The sequence below is a fragment of the Anomaloglossus baeobatrachus genome, chromosome 1, assembly GCF_048569485.1.
Source record: "Anomaloglossus baeobatrachus isolate aAnoBae1 chromosome 1, aAnoBae1.hap1, whole genome shotgun sequence".
Taxonomy (NCBI): Eukaryota; Metazoa; Chordata; class Amphibia; order Anura; family Aromobatidae; genus Anomaloglossus; species Anomaloglossus baeobatrachus.
In genome coordinates, this window is record NC_134353.1 from 967,631,394 (window position 1) to 967,650,946 (window position 19,553).

A 19,553-nucleotide genomic window follows, 5' to 3' on the forward strand; every position below is an offset into this window, starting at 1 on the left:
ACAGACGCACGATTGTTCCCGATACATTAATAAATAAAATAACTAGGCTTTACCATTCTCCATGCCCAGGACGAGTCCCCACACTATCTGACACTCTCCGCACTGATTGGACAATGTAGGGAAACGCCCCTTTGCCAAATGGAATGTTAACACACAGTTGTCAAACATTTCTTACATTTATAGGTTAAGTAACAGGACAACTGCACAGATTACTGAGAAATAACATTAGCTTCTGAAATGTGAGCAAGAAAAAACAAAAAACAAAAATCAATGAAAAATAAATGTGATCTATAAGGCCTGAATTCCACTGGTTCTTATGAGATTCATGTCATAATTTGTAAAGGGATAAATGTTGGAGAAGTGATAGTGTGAGCAGCCTCTTCTTACCTCAGCACCTCTGATATCTCCAGTGTCAGATCAGATGGACAGGAAGGACAGCAGTGCGAGCAGCCTCTTCTTACTCCAGCACCCCTTGAATCCTCTGTTTATGATCAGCTACACAAGGTGGACAATAGTTTGAGCAGCCCTTTCTTACCTCTACACCTCTGGTATCCCCAGTATAAGATCAGATGGACTAAGGACAGCAGTGTAAGCAGCCTCTTCTTACCTCAGCACCTCTGGTATCCCCAGTATAAGATCAGATGGACTAAGGACAGCAGTGTGAGCAGCCTCTTCTTACCTCAGCACCTCTGGTATCTCCAATGTCAGATCAGATGGACAGGGAGGACAGCAGTGCGAGCAGCCTCTTCTTACTCCAGCACCCCTTGAATCCTCTTTTTATGATCAGCTACACAAGGTGGACAATAGTTTGAGCAGCCCTTTCTTACCTCTGCACCTCTGGTATCCCCAGTACAAGATTAGATACACTGGTTGGAAGCCAGTGTGGGCAGCCTCTTCTTACTTCAGTACCCAAATGCAATAATAATATGAGACAGAATGTTTTAAGGCATTTTATTAATTTCTGTAAAGGCAAAAGTTTTCCTCCGTGTCATTAGTATTTGGTGGCATTGCCCTTACACTGTGTGACTTGGGTGAACCATTTTTGGATGCTTCCAGAAGCTTCTCACAATAGTTGGTGGAATTTGGGCCTATTGCTCCTGACAGAACTGGTGTAAGTGAACCGTGTTTGGAGGTCGCCGCTCGCACCGGCATTTTCAGCTTTGCCCATTTCAATAGGATTGAGATCAGGGTTTTGTGATGGCCAATCCAAAACATTGACTGTATTCTCCTTAAGCCACTTTGTAACCAGTTTGGTAGTAGCTTCAGGTCATTGTCCATTTGGAAGCCCCATTTCCACCCAAGCGTTAAGTTCCTGGCTGATGTCTTGAGATGTTCTTCAGTATTGTCACATAATCTTCTTTCCCCATGACGCCATCTTTTTTGTGAAGTGCATCAGTCCCTCCTGCAGCAAAACAAACCCCCAACATGATGCTGCCGCCCCCATGTGTCACAGTTGGGATGTTGTTCTTAGGCTTCAAAGCTTCTCCCTTTTTCCTCCAAACGTAACGATGGTCATTATGGCCAAATGGTTCCATTTTAGTTTCATCACACCACAGGACATGTCTCCACAGGTCTTTGTTCCTGTAAACGTTAATCTGGCTTTTTTATGTTTCTTTTTGAGTAATGGCTTCTTCCTGGCAGAGCGACCTTTCAGCCCACGTTGATACAGAACTCGTGTCACTGTGGATAATGATACAATCTACCAGCTTCCGCCAGCATCTTCACAAGGTCTTTTGCTTTTGTTCTTGGGTTGATCTGCACATGTCTGACCAAAGCACGTTCATCTCTGATACACAGAACCCATCTCCTTCCTGAGCGGTATGATGGCTGAACATTCTCATCTTGTTTGTACTTGTGTATAATTGTTTGTACAGATGAACGAGGCACCTTCAGGAATCTGGAAATTGCACCCAAGGATGAACCAGACTTGTGCAAGTCCACAATTCTCTTCCTCAGATCTTGGCTGATTTCTTTTGACTTTCCCATGATGCTACACAAAGAAGCCGTGTGTTTCAGGTGTACATTGCAATACATCCACAGGTGTGCTAGAGACTCAGATGTTGCCAATAAACCTATCAGAGGCTTCCAAAAACATGACATCATCATATGGGCGGTCCCATATCACAGGTCTACAAAAAATATTTTTTGTACTCATCGCAGGAGACTTTGTACTTTTCTGAATCGTCTTTTTGTCCTGATTTCTATATAGTTTTTCTGTAGCACGTATAGTGTCCATGGAGCAGCATAATTATTATAATGTATAGGAAGACATTAAGAAACCAGTAATCTACAGATCAGAAAAAAATGCTTCACCTACAAAACAGTTTTTATTGAACCAAAATAATTTCACGTGCAAGATAGAAACCAAAATATGAGCAGAAATTGACTGTGGGTGATGGGATTCTTCAGGGTTGTCTCTATATAACATCCAGCAGTATCTGCCATCATTGAGTCACTTATAACCCACAATGTTGTGTGTAGTTAGGAATCCTCCGCCCTGATATAAAGCTGTTATAGTATCAGCCATTACTTTCTCTTGTGGTCGGCATTCCACAGTCTGACTGCTCTAACTGTAAAGAACCCTTTCCTATTGAGCTGTCGGAATCTCTTCTCTTCCCCCGCAGTGAGTGCCCCCTGGTCCTTAGTATTGTCTTTGGAAGGAATAAGTCCTGCGCCGTCCTTTATATTGACCACACATGTATTTATACATATAAATGAGATCTCCTCTGAGACATCTTTTTTCTAAGCTAAACATATCTAACTTTTTCAACCTCTCCTCATACGGGCGGCCTCCATTACTCATCATACGGGCGGCCTCCATTACTCATCATACGGGCGGCCTCCATTACTCATCATACGGGCGGCCTCCATTACTCATCATACGGGCGGCCTCCATTACTCATCATATGGGCGGCCTCCATTCCTTGTAATAGTCTAGTTGCCGCCTTTGAACTGACTCAAACTTCTGAATGTCCTTTTTAAAATGTGGAGCAGAAAACTGGATCCCATATTCCAGATGTGGCCTTACAAGTGATTTATAGAGGGGTAACAATACGTTGGGATCACGGGATCTAATCTCTGTTTATTCACCCTAAAATCTTGTTTGCTGTAGCAGCTGCTGCCTGACATTGAGTGCTGCTGCTCAGCTTATTTGTAATGAGAATACCCAAGTCCTTCTCCTGTTCCGTAGTCCCGAGTTTACTTCCATTTAATGTATATGTATCTGTGGCTCCCCTGACATGGTCAGGCACCACTGAGTACTGCACCCATGTTGGGTGAGTACAAACAGGTAATCCCAAAGGCTGAGTAGGGTGTGTACACACAGACACATAGTAACCAGATCACACACACATCTTAGAGGGGACCCCTGAGCAGACGAAGGAGGGGGCATGGCCTCCACATCTCAGCTAGTGGTGCGTTAGTGGGGCTGGAAGCTAGAGTGTGCAGTGGCAGTCAAAGGAGTAGGAGTGGAGCAGCCGTGTCTGAAGTGCAGACACCGAAGAGGGGAACACTAGTCAGACCCTACACGTGTAGTGGCTGCTGGTGGGGGGAGTACATTACCACACAGTCAGTCTGAAAGACACCTGAAGAGAGAGAGCAGTAAGGAGTCGAGTACGAGGACTCCTGGTAATGATGCACGCATGGGAAACAGGTCCCTAGAGCCAGACATCCATTTAGTGGTCTGCTAAATCCTGCAGGTGGTAGGACTAGAGGTTCCACACCAACCATCACAGAGCCCGAGCATCAGCAGCAACGAGGGGGCCCATAAGGAGGATCGAGCCTGGAGCTATCTTTTCCTTGGTCCACGCTGCCAGCAAACGGGTCAGAAAGGGGAGAAAAGACAGCTGCGACTTCCCTGGATGAATCCCATGGTACTTTAAGTCAGGGGTTGTCCGAAACAAGAAGTGCTAGGAAGGTGAGTCAGCAGTCACCCCTATAGCAGCCTGAAGGATACCTGGTTCCACCTGGTTCATCGCAGTATCGCCCGGGTTGCCTCACTTTACCACCAGAAAGTGAGTAAACAGTTTAAAGACATTTCTAGATTGCGTTCTTCTGCGACCTGTTATTCCACACACATACACCCGAGCCCCTGAGGCCAGCCTCACTCTCGGGAACCCATCCCATCTAGCTGCAGATACCATCAGCCCCAAACGATTGTTAAACTGCAGTGGCGGACACCCATTACCCTGACCGCAAAACCGAGAGTGGCGTCATGACACAAAAGTAAGCAACCTGACCTACCTTTTGCCAGAGGGGTCCCTAAAGAGAAGTCCCCGCAGTGTCCCGGAGGCGACCGCTGCAGCACTGTGGTGGGCGACTCATAGCTATAGGTCTACTCCGTCCTAGGTGCATTACTTTACATTTATCAACATTAAATCTCATTTGCCAAGTATCTGCCCATTCTGACATCTTATCCAGATCTTTTTGTAATATTGTACTATCAAGGTCAGTTTTTAATATCCTACATAGTTTGGTATCATCAGCAAAGACTGACACTTTACTATCAATCCCATCCACAAGGTCATTAATAAAGAGATAAAAAAGAATCAGTCTTAGGACAGATCCCTGCGATCCCCACTCCTCCCAGTACAGATCCCTGTGGTCCCCACTGCTCCCAGTACAGATCCCTGTGGTCCCCACTGCTCCCAGTACAGATCCCTGTGGCCCCCACTGCTCCCAGTACAGATCCCTGCGGCCCCCACTGCTGACTATAGCCCATTTAGAGAATGTACCATTTATGACTACTCTTTGTTTTCTATCTTTTAACCAATTCCTTACCCAGTTGCATATAGTTCCCCTAGTCCTTGCTTCTGGAGCTTAAGTATAAAGCTATTATGTGGTACAGTATCAAATGCCCTTGCAAAGTCCAAATAAATCACATCAGCTGCATTACCAATATCCAGGTTTGCACTTACCCCCTCATAGAACCCCAACAGGTTGGTTAGACATGACTTATCTTTCATGAATCCATGCTGTCTGTCAGTTATATTATTATCTGCAATATATTTTTGCATGTCATCCCTTAAAATGCCCTCAAAAACTTTGCATACTACTGATGTCAGGCTTACTGGACGGTAGTTGCCTGGATCTTCCCGCTTACCTTTCTTAAATATCGGTACCACATCAGCTATTCTCCAATTCTGAGGTACCAACCTTGTTACAAGTGAGTCTAAGAAGATGAGATACAGCGGTCTGTCGATTTACGGAGCTCAATTTCCTCAATATTCGTGGATGAATGCCATCTGGCCCAGGGAATTTGTCAATGTTTAATTTACTCAGACGCAGGCGTACTTCTTCTTGTGTTAAATTAATTATATCAGGTGGTGAACTTTGATTTTTCACTTGTTGAATGATTCCTGGAACAGTCAGTTCCTTGGTAAACACAGATGAGAAGTGCCTGTTTAATATCTCAGTCTTTTGTTTCTCCTCTATAACTAACTTGTTGTTATATGTTAAGGAGCCAATACTTTCCTTTGTTTTCCTTTTGGCATTAATGTATTTATAAAAGATTTTGGGATTTATTTTAATGTCCCTGGCAATTTTTGTTTCAGTAGCTAATATTGCTTGCTTGATTTCTTTTTTACATTTCCTATTGATATCGTTATACTCCTGGAATGCTATTTCTGAATTCTCAGCTTTCAAGATGTTAATTTGTACAGTCTTATTTATCCATAGTGGTTTCTGTTTATTCCTGGACATTTTATTACCAGAGGATATAAGTTTTCATGATGTCCCTCTGGACAGCAGAACTGGAGTTAAGGGGGCTTTACACGCTACGATATCGTTAGTTTTATAGTCGGGGTCACGCCGTTAGTGACGCACATCCGGCGTTATTAACGATATCGCAGCGTGTGACACTTTTGTGCGACCTAAAACGATCGCAAAAGCGGCCAAAATCGTTTGCCGCGGAGAGGTCGTCCTAAAATCGTTCAACGCTCATTAGTGATGTTGTTCCTGCGACAGCACACATTGCTGTGTGTGACACCGCAGGAGCAAGGAACATCTCCTTACCTGCCTCCACCGCCAATGCGGAAGGAAGGAGGTGGGCGGGATGTTAAGTCCCGCTTATCTCCGCCCCTCCGCTTCTATTAGATGCCTGCTGTGTGATGTCGAGGTGACGCCACACGACCCGCCCCCTTAGAAAGGAGGCGGATCGCCGGCCAGAGCAACGTCGCAGGGCAGGTAAGTAGTTTGACGGGGGAGTGCGATTTTGTGCGCGACGGGCAGCGATATGCCCGTGTCGCGCTAACGATGGGGGCGGGTACACACGCTAGCGATATCGGCAATGATATCGTAGCGTGTAAAGCCCCCTTTAATCCTCTTGACCTATACAGGGACAGGATCACAGGTTAAAAAGTCCCTCCCCACCTCCACCCACCAGTGTTTTTCCTGTCCCTACAGGAGACAGTCGCATGAGAGTTGCTCCTGAATTGGAGATATTTTATCCTTTAGAATTTCATCATACGGATTTAGTGTGTATAGGATCAGGTGGATCGGGGGGTCTCGGCGTTCCCTTCTACCTGTGAAGTGGCCCATAGCTGAAACCTCTCGAAAGAATGTCCCTCAGCCACCACTCGCTGTGTCAGAACAGGCTCAGGGGGATCGGGGGGTCTCTGCCTTTCCTTCTCACTGTGAAGCGGCTCGGTGCTGAAACCTCAAAGGATCCTGTCCACGTATAGGTCAAGGAGATTAACTCCTGTGGTGCTGTCCGGAGGGACTACTGTAAACTGAATTACCGATAACCGCTAGGTGCAATTCGTATTTTTTTTTTTTTTACAGGACTTTAATAGTATATCCTTAAACGTACCCCATTTATGTTCGGCATCCTCAGTTACCATTACATTGTCCCAATCTACACAATTAGGTTTTTCTCTTGAAATCAGCTTTCCTAAAATTTCAGGCTTTAGCATTTCCTCTTTCAATGTTCTTTTGAATATTTGAAGCTTACCATATTATGATCGCTGGTGCCCAAGTGCTCCCAGACCTGTAGATCTGAAATTGTATCTGGTGTATTTGACAGGACCAGATCTAGCAAATTATCTCCCCTAGTCGGTTCATCTACCATCTGAGAGAGATAATTGTCTAGAATAGTATTTTTATTAATATTTTTATTTATTATTATAGCGCCATTTATTCCATGGCGCTTTACAAGTGAAAGAGGGTATGTGTACAACAATCATTAACAATACAAAACAGACTGGTATAGGAGGAGAGAGGACCCTGACCTTGAGGGCTCGCAGCCTACAGGGAATGGGTGATGGTACAATAGGTGAGGACAGAGCTGGTTGCGCAGTGGTGTACTGGACTGAGGGCTATTGTAGGTTTGTTGGAAGAGGTGGGTCTTCAGGTTCCTCTTGAAGCTTTCCACGGTAGGGGAGAGTCTGATATGCTAAGGTAGAGAGTTCCAGGAGTATAGGGGAGGCACGGGAGAAATCTTGTACGCGATTGTGGGAAGAGGAGATAAGAGAGGAGTAGAGAAGGAGATCTTGTGAAGATCTGAGGTTGCTTGCAGGTAGGCGCACCAGGAGACTAGGTCACAGATGTAAGGAGGAGACAGGTTGTGGATGGCTTTGTATGTCATGGTTAATGTTTTGAACTAGAGTCGGGCGACGGGAAGCCAGTGAAGGGATTGGTAGAGTGGCGAGGCTGGGGAATAGCAAGGGGAGAGGTGGATTAAGCGGGCCACAGAGTTTAGGATAGATTGGAGGGGTGCAAGAATGTTGGAAGGGAGGCCAGAGAGCAGGAGGTTGCAGTAATCGAGGCGGGAGATGATGAGGGCATGCACTAATGTTTTTTCTGATTCTTGGTTAAGGAAAGCACAGATCTGGGAGATATTTTTGAGTTGTAGTTTGCATGAGGTGAAGAGGGCTTGGATGTGTGGCTTGAAGGATAGAGCAGAGTCGAGGGTTATTCCAAGGCAACGAGCTTGTGAGACTGGGGAGAGTGAGCAACCATCAAGTTTGATGGAAAGGCTTATTGGAGGAGATGAGTGAGGAGGAGGAGGAAAGGCAATGAACTCTGTTTTGTCCATGTTAAGCTTTAGGAATCGCGCAAAGAAGGAGGAAATAGCAGACAGACATTGTGGGATTTTGGTTAGTAGAGAGGTAATGTCAGGTCCAGAGAGGTAGATCTGTGTGTCATCGGCATAGAGATGATACTGAAAGCCGTGTGACTCTATGAGCTGTCCCAGGCCGAAGGTGTAGATGGAGAACAGCAGGGGTCCAAGAACTGAGCCTTGGGGGACACCAACAGATAGGGGAGAGATGACGAAGTGGTGTGAGAATGGGAGACGCTGAAAGTTCGGTCGGTTAAGCTGGTGTCACACTAAGCGACAGCGACAACGACGTCGCTGTTACGTCACCATTTTCGGTGCCGTAACAGCGACCTTGTAAGTCGCTGTTATGATCGCTGCTTAGCTGTCAAACACAGCAGAAGCAGCGATCATAACGTCGCTGTGCTACATGTGCAGAGAGCAGGGAGCCGCGCTTAGCGCTGGCTCCTTGCTCTCCTAGGTACAGTACACAACGGGTTAATTAACCCGATGTGTGCTGCAGCTACATGTCACAGTGCAGAGAGCAGGGAGCCGCGCGCACTGCTTAGCGCTGGCTCCTTGCTCTCCTTGCTACAGTATACATCGGGTTAATTACCCGATGCATACTGCAGCCACATGTCACAGTGCAGGAGCCGGCACTGGCAGCAAGAGCGGAGGCTGGTAACCAGCGTAAACATCGGGTAACCAGGGAAAGGTCTTCCCTTGGTTACCCGATGTTTACGCTGGTTACAGCTTACCGCAGCTGCCAGTGCCGGCTCCTGATCGCTTCATTTCGTCGCTCTCTCGCTGTCACACACAGCGATGTGTGTGTCACAGCGGGAGAGTGACGACCAAAAAATGAAGCTGGACATTCAGCAACGACCGGCGACCTCACAGCAGGGGCCAGGTCGTTGCTGGATGTCACACACAGCGACAGCGACGGGACGTCGCTGCAACGTCACAGAAAATGGTGACGTAGCAGCGACGTCGTTGTCGTCGTCGTTATGTGTGACACCAGCTTTAGATATGAGGAGATCCAAGATAGGGCCAAGTCTGAGATGCCCAGAGATGAGAGAATCTGTAGTTGGAGGGAGTGGTCTACTGTGTCGAATGCAGAGGACAGGTCCAGGAGGAGCAGGACAGAGTAGTGTCGCTTGGTTTTGGCGATTAGGTCATTGGTGACTTTGGTTAGAGCAGTTTCAGTAAAGTGATGCGGTCGGAAGCCAGATTGTAGCTGGTCAAAGAGGGGAGGTATTAGGACAATTCAAGATGGACATGCTGTTCCAGTAGTTTTGAGGCATAGGGGAGAAGGGATATGGGGTGATAGTTTGACACAGAGAATGGGTCAAAGGAGGGCTTTTTGAGGATGAGTCTGATGGAGGTATGTTTAAAGCATGAAGGGAATACACCACTTGTTAGTGATAGGTTGAAGAGAGGGGTTAGCGCTGGGATGAGGACTTCGGTGATGATGGGGATGAGGTGCGATGGGAGCGGGTCAAGTGCACAGGTGGTAAGATGTGATCTTGAGAGTAGAGTGAAAAGATTGTCTTCTGTCATGGTGGAGAAGCTGGATTTGGAGGAAGAGGGCTGAGTAGCTATGATGAGGGGCTGTGGTGATTGTGGGCCAAAGCTTGCTCTGATGTTGTCAATGTTCTCCTTGAAGAAAGAGGCAAAGTCTTCAGCTGAGAGGAGAGGAGAGGGTGGTGGTGCCGGGGGACGGAGGAGAGAATTGAGAGTGTTGAATAGCTGTTTAGGGTTGTGAGAGAGAGAGGATATGAGGGATAAAAAGTAGATTTGTTTTACAGCAGTGAGTGTGAACTTGAAGGTGGTGAGGGACTTTTTTTATATGCAATGAAGTGCTCAGTGGAATGAGACCTCTTCCATCTGTGCTCAGCAATTCTGGAAGCCCGTCTCAGTTCTTTAGTCTGCCTCGTGTGCCAGGGTTGCCTGTTGATTGTGCGGGTTTTGGTGTGTGTGAGGGGGGCAGCTGATTGGAGAGCTGCAGAGATTGTAGTGTTGTATAAAGTTGCAGCAGCATCTGCATGGTGTAAAAAAGCAATTTCTGTGAGAGGGACAAGGGACTGAGAAAGTGCGTGTAAATCAAGGTGTTTGATATTTCTGCGAGGGTGTGAAAGTTTGTGGAGGGGGGGTTGCGTATTTGGGGAAGAGAGGGAAGAGAATGTGAGTAGGTTGTGATCAGACAGGGGGAGAGGCGAGTTAGAGAGGTTAGATAGGGAACAGACGAGTGAAGATGAGGTCCAGCGTGTGGCCATCTTTGTGAGTAGCTGCAGAAGACAATTGTGGGAGGCTGAAGGAGGAAGTGAGTGTTAGAGGTTTGGAGAGAGATGAGTGGGAAGTGTCAATGGGGATGTTGAAATCGCCCATGATGATGGTGGGGACGTCGGTGGAAAGGAAGTGTAGTAGCCAGGTGGTGAAATGATCAAAAAAGGCAGTGGCTGGCCCTGGTGGACGATAAATGACGGCCAGCTGTAGGTTGGAGGGGGGAGTAGATGCGTACGGAGTGCACCTCAAAAGAGGGAAGTGTAACAGAGGGTGGTAGTGGAATTGGTGTAAAGGAGCATTGGTCAGACAGGAGCAAACCAACTCCTCCACCATGCTTGTTACTGGGGCGTGAGAGAGTTGGAGACCGCCATAAGAACGTGCAGCAGAAGAGGCAGTGTCAGAGGGGGTGAGCCAGGAGAGGCAGTGTCAGAGGGGGTGAGCCAGGTTTCTGTGATGGCGAGGAAGGAAAGTTTATTAGTGATGAAAAGATCATGAATGTAGGAAAGTTAGTTGCAGGCAGAGCGAGCGTTCCATAGAGCTCCTGTTGGTGGGACTGGGGGAGCGGGGGCCGGGTGGATGGGTATGAGGTTAGGGAGGTTGCGAAAATTTGTGATAGGTTGTGGATGAGGGTTTGAAGTGACAATAGGGATGTGGTGAGGAGGACCAGGATTTGGAGCAATATCCCCAGCAGTGGGTAGAAGCAGTGAGAGTTTTAGTAGATGTCAGCAGGAGAGGCCATGAGATGGACGTGTGTGTCTGGAGACACTGGGTGAAATGTGGAGGGAAAATATCTGAGGGGAAGGTGAGATGGGTGGGGAGGATGGAGGGTGAGATGGGTGGGGAGGATGGAGGGTGAGATGGGTGGGGAGGATGGAGGGACAGATGAAAAGTTCTTTATTGGGTTTAGGGCTCAGAGGGGCAGTAAAAAGTGAAGTATTATAGGGGTGAAAGTGAAGAAAAACACAAACATTGTTTACAGAGTCTATGTATCCTGTTACTTTCTGGTCACTTCCAGCCCAATTCTGGCCTAATTCAATGCATCATACTTATATGGTGCAGACTTATCTTGGTGCAGATGAAAAGTAGATAAGAACTTACATCTTTTAGCACAACCAGAAGATTCTCTGTCCCACTGAATGTCTGGATAGTTGAAATCCCCCATAATAAAAACCCGATGATGATGATTATTATTCTTATTATTATTATTATTATTAATAATTATAATCGCTGCCTTTTCCATTTGTTGCAGCATTTCACCCTCTACCTGTTCAGGTATGTTAGGAGGCTTATAGCAAACTCCAGTTAGAATTTTTTTTTATTATTGCCCTCCCCGTGTACATTTACCCATACTGACTCTACATTGTTGCAGTTCCCTCCAATTTCATCATTGAGCACAGGTCTTAAGTTAGATTTGATAAATATGCACACCCCACCATCTTTTTTGTCTTTCCTGTCCTTCCTGAATGTAGTATAACCCTCTGTTTGTCACCCAGTCATGGCTCTCATCCAGCCAGGTTTCTGTAATGCCTGCCACATCATAATCCATAGTTGACATAAGAGTCTCCAATTCATTCATTTTGTTTGCAAGACCTCTTGCATTTGCCAGTAGACATTTAATACTAGTAACACATTTATTACTCTTAGCCTCCCTACGTTCCTTGCATATCCCACCCCCCTCTAATCCTTCATTGACCCCTACCATCTCACTGTCTCTATCTGCTCTATCCCCTTATTTGCTCCACTACCCTCCCACCCCACAGATCCCAGTATAAAAGCTCCTCCATCCGTCTGACCATTTTCTCCCCCAGCACAGCTGCCCTCTCCTCATTGAGGTGCAGTCCGTCCCTATCGTAGAGCCTGTAGCCGACTGAGAAGTCGTTCCAGTTCTCCATGAACCCAAACCCTATCAATTTCTAAGCCACGTATTTATCTCCCTAAGCTCCCACTGTCTTTCTAGAGGCGCTCGTGGCACCGGTAGTATTTCTGAAAACACCACCTTTGAGGTCCTAGACTTCAGCTTCTCTCCTAGTTCCCTGTAATCATTTTTAAGGACCTTCCACCTGCCTCTAACTTTGTCATTAGTACCAATGTGCACCATGACCACTGGGTTTTCCCCAGCCTCACCCGGCAACCTGTCTATCCGATCCGCAATATGCCGAACCCGAGCACCCGGCAAACAACATTCTGTTCGGCATTCACGGTCTCGGCGACAGATGACCCTGTCTGTCCGCCTAATTATAGAGTTCCCTACCACCAACATCTGTCTGGCCTTTGCTGCACTCCTATTTCCCTCCTTCCTACAGCAGTTGCTTTACTGGTTGCTAGGAGCAACGTCCTGCTGTAGTGACCCTAGTCCTGGACCTGCATTCCTCGTATCAACCAAACAGGGATATTTACTAGGTTGAGCCAGAACAGGACTAGGCTCCCTGACACTTTTTCTCCATACCTCTTCTAACGGTAACCCAGCTACCTACCTCTGGGTCCTGATCTTCCCCACCTCCACCCTCCTCCATAGCACTGGCCCCAGCCAGAGAAAACTCAGCGAGCTCTAAACTCCTCTCCAGGTTTGCAATACTCCCGAGTGTTGCAAGCTGCATATTTAGATCAGTTACCTTGGCTTCCAAATATGCAACACGCTTGCATCGAGTGCAGACATATTCACCCTCGAACGGCTGCTCAAGCTAGCAGCATTGTCCATGGAGCACATATTAAATGGGGATAAACAGTACAGATAAAACTAGAAAAACAAATGAAGAACAATGGTAAACTTATAAGGATAACTTCAAACTATGCTCTTGTGTCAAACTATGATATTGTGCTTAACCCCTTCATGACTGGCCGATTTTTCACTTTCTGGTTGTTTTTTTTCGCCATTCTTCTTCTGAGAGACTTAACTTTTTTTTTATATTTAAGTCAATATAGTCATGTGAGGGCTCATTTTTTGCGGAACGAGCTGTACTTTTAAATGAAACTATAAGTTTTACCATATAGTGTACTGGAAAACAGCAAAAAAATTCCAAATGCAGAAAAATTGCAAAAAAGTGCGATAGCACTATTGTTTTTGAGATATTTTATTCACTATGTGGTAAAACTGATGTGTGGCTGTGATGCCTCAGGTCAGTGCTAGTTCGTAGACACCAAACATGTATAGGTTTATTTTTATATAAGGGGTTAAAAAAAATCGTAAGTTTGTCCGAAAAAAGTGGCGCACGTTTTACGCCATATTCCGTGACCCGTACCATTCTCATTTTTGGGGATCTATGGCTCAGTGATGGCTTATTTTTTGCTTCTCGAGCTGACGTTTTTAAAGGTACCATTATTTTGCAGATGCTACGTTTTGATTGCCTGTCGTATTTTGCGCGCAATTTGTGGTGACCAAAAAACGTAATTTTGGCGTTTGGAATTTTTTTGCCGCTACGCCGTTTACTGATCAGATTAATTGATTTTATATTTTGATAGATCGGGCGCTTCTGAACGCGGTGATACCAAATGTGTGAATATTTTTTATTTTTTTAACCCTTTACTCTTCAATGAGGCGAAAGGGGAAACTTTTTTAATTTTAGGTTTGGGTTTTTTTCTTACTAGTTTCCCCCCCCCCCCCCTCCTATATGGATCAAGAATCCGATCGCTCTGCCATATCTACTGATCACATCTATACAGCTGTAAACAGCAGATATGCTCATTTTCTGCTTCACTCTGCTCCTGGCCGAGTGAAACCGAAAATAATTCATGTGAGCTACAGGAGTCATCACATGACCCTGTGCTACCATGACAACCACCGGAAGTCACGTGGTCATGTCACGTGACTTCCGTTATCGGCCGTTAAGTAAATGTTTACCGCCGATGCCGTTATAATGGCGCTGTCACATATTAACAGCGCCATTTAAGGGGTTAAACGGCATGAGCAGATAACGATTCTGAGAAATGATAACGCTGAGATGTGCGCCGATTGCGGCATGCTGCCGGCGGCAGATCGCAGTCAGTAACACTATGACCGCTAGGACGTAATATTACTGCCCGTGGTCATTAAGGGGTTTAAGCTATGCACTTACCTGCAACCCTCCACTTCACTGGACCACTGCAAGCTCAGTGACCCTCGCTTGCTTCATTGTGCGTTACATAAAATATATTTAAAAAACCCTTTTGTGTTGTAGAGAAAAAAATCACATCCAATCTATCTTTCATTCTTATAGGAAATCCTCATGAGGATAACGGCTTGTTGCTTAATTGTAAAAAAGAAGATATCGGGAAGCCCTCTAATGGAGAAAACCTCATTACCCATCATTTACATCCTGGACTTCACTGTACTTTACCATCATATAATCCTCCTAAGCATGAGGAACCCTCTCCTGAGCAATCTCAGATTGGTACCACAATTCCAGCTGACAAAGTGGAGACAAGATTTCAGTGTGACAAGCGAATAACTAGAAGCTCAAATTTTATAACACAAAGAAAGCTCAAAGGCAAAAAGATATACTCCTGTTCAGAAGGTGGGAAATGTTTTACAAATAAATCACTATTTGTTAGACATCAGAGAAGTCACTCAGGAGAGAAGTCTTATTCATGTTTAGAATGTGGGAAATGTTTTAGAAAAAAATTACATCTTGGTAAACATCAAAGAAGTCACACAGGGGAGAAACTGTTTTCATGTCTGCAGTGTGGAAGCTGCTTTACAGATAAGTTGAATCTTCTTGAACATCAGGGCTCTCACAGAGGAGAAAAGCCATATTCATGTTCAAGCTGTAAGAAATGTTTTACAAATAAATCAAATCTTGTGAAACACCAGAAACGTCACACAGGAGAGAAGCCATATGCATGTTCAGAATGTGGGAAATCTTTTTTATTTAAATCAAGTCTTGCGTTACATGAGAGAATTCACACTGGAGAGAAGCCGTATTCATGTTCACTGTGTGGGAAACGTTTTACACAAAAATCAAATTTAGTTTTACATGAAAGAATTCACACGGGAGAAAAGGAATTTTCATGTTCACTATGTGGGAAGTCCTTCACAAAAAAAGGGAATCTTATTAGACATGAGAGAATTCACACAGGAGAGAAGCCATATTCATGTTCAGAATGCGGGAAATGCTTTATACAGAAAACATGTCTTGATATGCATCAGAGAATTCACACTGGAGAGAAGCCGTATTCATGTTCTGAATGTGATAAATGTTTTGTATATAAAACAGATCTTGTTAAACATCAAATAATTCACACTGGAGTTAAACCTGTGTCATGTTTACAATGTGGAAAATGCTTTACAGAAGAATCACAACTTCTTAAACATCAGAGAATTCACACAGAAGAAAACCCATTTTCATGCTCAGAATGTGGAAAATCCTTCACAAGAAAATGTAGCCTTATTAAACATCAGAGAATTCATACAGGAGAGAAGCCATTTTTATGTTCAGAATGTGGGAAATGTTTTATAACTAAATCAACTCTTCTTAAACATCAAAGAAGTCACATGGGGGCGAAACCATTTTCATGTTTACAATGTGGTAAATGCTTTGCAGATAAATCACATCTTGCTGTACATGAAAGAATTCACACAGGAGAGAAGCCATATTCATGTTCAGAATGTGGAGAGTCTTTTAAACATAAAATAAGTCTTGCTACACATGAAAGAATTCACACTGGAGAGAAACCGTATTCATGTTCAGAATGTGGGAAATCTTTTATATATAAATCAAATCTTATTAGACATGAAAAAAATCATACAGGAAAGAAACTGTAATTATATTCACTGTTTTATCAATTAAATTTTATTAAAGAGCGCTCAGCATAAATGAGTACACCCCTTTGATAAGTAAGATTTTAATATCTCACTGAACACAAGAACGATTTCCAAAATTTTACCAACAATGCCTTTCATAGAACATTTTTTTAACCAGTAACATGACAGTAAGGTTAATAATTCAATTTTCTTTACAAAATCTTTAATTTTACTCAAATTAGTTGATGCAAAAATTAGTACTCCCCACATCAAAAACTACTTCAACTAGTAATTTATATGGCTGTTATGATTTTTAAGGACTATACTATGTCTTCTAGGACTGGAATGAACAAGTTGGTGACGTTACAACATCTATCTTTTTTCCCTTCTTCAAGAACAAGCTCTTTTAGAGCCTGTTGTGTTCAGCAGGTCTAGCTTATCTGCTCCATTTTGGTGATTCTTTGTACCCACACTATATTTCACTGTGCATCAGGGTTCACTTTTGCAGGTAACCTCACAGGAATGTACCTTGTATATTTCCTGATACACTGTGTACAATCCGGGTACTCCTTCCCCTCTTTTATTTAGTACAGTCAGGGTACTCCTCCCCATCTTTATTTTCTCCATCCTCATCTGAGCTCATATTTTCAGCTGCACTGTTCACCTCTGTTTGTCTATTAGGCATATCCTTATCATGGGATCTATCCTCATTCTGTATCTATATTTCTACTGGTATGTCACATTGCTACAACAACTGCCTTTTCTTTGAATTGGATATTTTTTGTAACTCTTTGAACCTAGTTTACACCTGTCTATATCTCCTCCATCTTAAGTGTATAGCCATCTTGCTGTGAAGTAGTCCAAATGCTTCTCTTAGTTTCTTTCTGTTTACCCCTGGTGTGATTCTGTGCTCTGTCTTAGTACGACCCCTCCCTTCTGCTCACACCAGAGTCTTTCCCTAGTCCTTTAGAGACGTATAAATTTGATGGTGCAGGTCTGATCTGACCATGGTCTGGTGTGATTTCATAAGTGGGATTTTTGAAGTCGGGCGTCAGAAATATACCAGAAATGTTCCAGAATTGACCAGAAGGTAAAAATTAACTCTACCTGTGTTTGTCACTATCACAATTTGTTTGTTTTTCCCATATTTAACACCTTACTCCCACCATGTTCACCTATGCCCTCACAGTCCTTGCCCCTCTCCTTCTTACTCTCCTTCGCTATCCCCAAACCCCAGCACTCTCCAAACAAATATTCATCTCTCCTTCCCTCCTGCCTTCTCATCTGTCCTCAGCTTTTGACCTGCTCCTAAACCTCAGATGTGTCCGAATATCATGCAGAACATGCCGTCCACTCTCCTTTTCCCACCTGCTCTCCCTTTCTCTACTTCTTCTCACTGCTGGTGACATATCCCCCAATCCAGGACCCCACAGATAGTACACCCCTCTTTATCACCCATTTACCACTCCCCACATACTAGTAACTACCGCAATCTCTTCAATATAAAATCCATTCCCCTCTCACCTACTCCGCCATCCCCTCTCTCTGGAGCACTCTGGAATGCCCGTTCTGTCTGTAATAAACTGCATGTCGTTCACGATCTCTTTACCTCTAGCAATCTATCCTTTCTGGGCCTCACCGAAACATGGCTGACACCCTCCAACACTGCCTCCCCTGCTGAACTATGCTACGGTGGCCTTCATTTCACCCACACTCCTCGCCCCGGAAATAGACAGGGTGGAGGAGTGGGTCTCCTTTCTAACAACTGCAGCTTTAACCCAATCCCACCTCTACCCTCCCTTGTCCTGCTTTCCTTTGAAGTGCACTCTGTCCGAATCTATTCCCCTCTAACCTCCAAGTGGCCGTCATATACAGACCCCCGGGCACTACCACTGCCTTCCTCGACCAGCTCTCTGCCTGGCTTCTACACTTTCTCTCTGCTGACATTCCCACTATCATCATGGGTGACTTCAACATCCCACTGACAACCGCCAGTCGGTATCGGCAGCCACAAAACTCCTGTCACTTGCTTCGTCTTTTGGTCTAACTCAGTGGTCCACCTCTGCCACCCATAAAGATGGACACATACTAGACCTTATCTTCACCCGTCTCTGTTCTCTTTCTGACCTCACAACTTCTCCCCTCCCCCTATCTGACCACCATCTACTGACCTTTTCAGCCCTGTCCTCCTCACCTGCCCCCCCCTGTCCAGCGCCTAGCACCCCCCCCGCAGAAACTTTGTACACCTCAACATGCACACCCTCTCTGACTGTATCCTACCGCTGTCCTCCATATCGTCACTCCACGACACAAACAGTGCCACCACTTTCTACAACACCACTCTCACATCAGCTATTGATTCAGTTGCTCCTCTTGTGCACGGCAGAGTGAGACGGATCAATAGACAGCCTTGGCACAACAACCTCACTAAAAAACTTCATTAAGTGTCTAGGGCTGCAGAGCGGCATTGGAAGAAAACGCACTCCCAGGAAGACTTCACCACATTCAAAAATACAATCCACACATTTCGCTTGGCCCTCACCTCCGCTAAACAGGAATACTTCAGAAACCTCATATTTTCTTTAACACACAACCCCAAACAGCTATTTAATACTTTTACCTCCCTCCTTCGCCCACCACTGCCCCCTCCAACTTCCCTAATTTCTGCAGAAGACTTTGCCACTTATTTCAAAGAAAAAATCGACCAAATAAAGCAAGTCTTCCTGCTCATCCACCACAACCCCTTCGTATAACTGACCACTGCCCCTCCCCCATAAACTTCCTCTCCACCATCACCGAAGGAGAGCCTGCATGTCTTCTCTCAAAAGCACACCTAACTACCTGCGCACTTGACCTGATCCCATCCCACCTCCTCCCCAACCTCACCACTATCCTTATTCCAGCCTTAACCCATCTTTTCAACCTATCTTTAACAACTGGTACCTTCCCCTCTGCCTTTAAACATGCAACAGTCACACCCATCCTAAAGAAACCTTCCCTCGACCAAACCTCTACTACCAGATACCGCCCCGTATCACTACTCCCGTTCACCTAAAAACTCCTGGAGCAACATGTCAATGCTGAACTTTCCTCCCACCTCTCATCTAACTCTCTCTTTGACAAGGAGTAAAGACAAAATCCCTTTCGGCGCTTCCGGAGGATAAATGGATTATCAGTGCAAGTTTGCAACAACTTCAAGAACAAGGGTTTATTAAGGGTTCAATAAAAAGCGGACAATTACGGACAACGCGTTTCAGCTAACAAAAGCCTTCATCAGGTGTAGTTTACATTGCTGGTATTAAGAAAATCTAATTTATAGACTGATCTGTCTATGTGTATGATGTAGGCGGGTATGAGGAACATGGGTGTGTACTTCCAATTAGATTAGCACTCAACCTCGAAGAGGTAAATGGTGGTTCTTGTGCTGAAATCCTTATATGGATCATGTGTAGGGGCAAGCAAATATTGCTGCTATGCATGAATGATACAATTTCTGAATGAAAAAGAATAAAAATTCTAATT

At 44.9% G+C, this 19,553-nt stretch overlaps 1 pseudogene; it reads left to right on the forward strand.

The window, feature by feature from the left end:
- LOC142258009 (uncharacterized) overlaps positions 1-19,152 on the forward strand; it is a 42,638-nt pseudogene extending 23,486 nt beyond the window's left edge.
- The last annotated feature ends 401 nt before the right edge of the window (positions 19,153-19,553 follow it).